At 52.1% G+C, this 2,217-nt stretch overlaps 1 protein-coding gene across 4 annotated transcripts in view; it reads right to left on the bottom strand.

Annotated features, from left to right (window-relative positions):
• PPARD (peroxisome proliferator activated receptor delta) overlaps positions 1-2,204 on the bottom strand; it is a 17,958-nt gene extending 15,754 nt beyond the window's left edge. For 3 of the 4 annotated variants that reach the window (XM_017727203.1, XM_008644699.2, XM_017727202.1), the window contains exon 1: positions 64-2,204. The gene's annotated coding sequence lies outside the window, so the exon portion shown is untranslated. The remainder of the gene's footprint in view (positions 1-63) is intronic. The other variant, XM_008644700.2, reaches the window with a different exon arrangement.
• Positions 2,205-2,217: the final 13 nt, after the last annotated feature.

Genomic DNA, 2,217 nt, shown 5'->3' on the forward strand with positions numbered 1-2,217 from the left:
AAGTTTCTAGAAACACTGGTAAGTGCCTTGGTTGGTGGCCCACATGCAAAGGGGAAGGGTTACCTCTGCGGAGCAGCTGTCCCCGTCTGCCCGTCACCGAAAGCCACCGCTCGGTCACCATGTCAGCATGGACAGCCGAAACCTGGAGCAATCTGCAGAAGGACAGAGAGCAAGTTTCCACGGCTGTGCTGAAGGCCAGATATTTATGCTGCTGGGAGCACTGGGCTGGGTCCAGCAGCAGCTCTGAAATTTAAACACACACTCCCTCTTTCGTACGCTGAAGCCCTGGGCCAAGGTGACTCCAGGGGGCCGCTGCCACAGGCAGCATCTGTCCCAGGACCAGGAGGTAGAGCAAACCCTGGGGTGTCCAGCAGAGACAGCCCCATCCCCTCACCAGGGATGTCACCTTTGCCTTAAGTCACCTGCAGCCAGAGGCTGATGACCCTGAGCTCTTATGACAATGCACAGTTGATGCTAGACAAAGGTCTATGGTGGCCACAAGGCTGCTTGTTTACTCAGCTTGCTTAATCCACCTTCAAGAGGCTGCCAGAAAGTTCCTGCAACTTTAATGAACTTCCTCTTGGGTGGCTGAAACGTAAGGATTCAACGGAGTTCATTCACTCTTCTTGGTTTTCCTGAGAACTTTGCCTTGTATGAATTTCAGGCTCAAAAGAGAAGGAAGAGACTAATGCCAGAAAAAAAATGGCTTATGAGGCTTTGAACTAGAGGACTTAGAGAAAACATGTTCTATTTTTAGATAGTTATGCAGACTAACTGGACTAAAACATTAAACAAAGATGTTGTGAACATGATGCTGTTTGCACCCACATACCCTCCTTGACATTACCCAGGCTTAGCTGCTCCTCCCACTCCGATGGAAAAGCCCCATCTTGTATTGCTGCCCTTGACATGGGACAACTTGTGAGGCAGCTGAGAACCAGCAAGAAACCAGCAAGAAACCAGCATCACCAGCCCCCAGCAGGACGGGCAGCTCGGCAGCAACCTGCGAGTGCTGCGCTGAGAGTGAACCCCGAGTGCTGCACATCCTTCCAGGTCTGACATGGCAGCGGCAGCTGCAGCTGCCCAGGAGAGGATGAAAAAAGAACATGAATCCCCTGCCTCAAAAGCTGAGGATCCCAGTGGCCTGAGTGTGGAGGGTGTTCCCTACAGGATCAAGGCACATCCAGAGGAGGGCACAAGTGTGAGATCCAAAAATACGACCCAAGTCCCTCGCACTGGAGCATCAATCACATCAGGATCGCCTGGCCAGTGATGTCAAAGTCACATCGTCCTGAAGGAAGTGATTGCCCTTGTTTAGAGGTGGGGGCTGAGGACAGCCTAGAGCTCTGCCAAGTGTGGATCCAGCACCAGCCTCTGCCTCAGTGGGGCCACAAAAGCGCCCTCGGGAGCTTCACTTTCACAGCAGAGCAGGTTCCTCATCCCTTCTCTCCCAACATGGAAGACAGTTTTTCTAAACAATCCTGACAAAGTTTCTCTTTAATCTCTCTGACAAAGAACAATACTAAAGTCATTCCAACCCCACTGGCACATCAGGAGTTGGCTTTCTTCACGTCCACCAGCAATAAAGCTCATCCTGATTCGGTAACACAGCATTAGCCTTGACACTGTCAACAAGGGCTGAATCACATGCAGGGAGTGCACAAATCACACCCTGAGCTCTCTCCCATTGCAGACCAGAGTGCTCAGCTGCTGCCAGAGATCTGAGAATTAAAACTAAATGATTGGCTCACGTTGTCCCACTCACAGCTAAATGCCAGGACATGCCCATCACACCACACACAAGGCAACACTTGCACCAGCTTGGCAGGGCATGGAGGGAACCTGCCAGGACATCCCACCTGGATGCTTCCTCTGCTGTCCCTGGCTGACACATGGCAAGTCATCAGGAAAACTCCCACCTCAGCCTGGAGCAGGTTTGTACAGAAAAGGATACTCTGCTGAAGGCAACAAGGGATTTGCACAGACAGGGCAGGAGGAGAGGAGAGTGGGGCAGAAACAAGAAACAGGACATGGGCTGTCTCAACCCACAGGTCACTGGTTTAGAGACCAACACTGCAACCAGCCCTGGGACTCTGATTTGTGGGGCAGCCACCGCTCAGACCCCTCTGCATCATCATGATGAGCACTGTCCGGACCCTATGGCACATCCGATTCCTTCCCACATGCATCTCCTTCATCTGGGATCTCAGGGAAAGA

The sequence above is a fragment of the Corvus brachyrhynchos genome, unplaced genomic scaffold (genome assembly GCF_000691975.1).
Source record: "Corvus brachyrhynchos isolate BGI_N302 unplaced genomic scaffold, ASM69197v1 scaffold72, whole genome shotgun sequence".
In the NCBI taxonomy this organism is placed as follows: Eukaryota; Metazoa; Chordata; class Aves; order Passeriformes; family Corvidae; genus Corvus; species Corvus brachyrhynchos.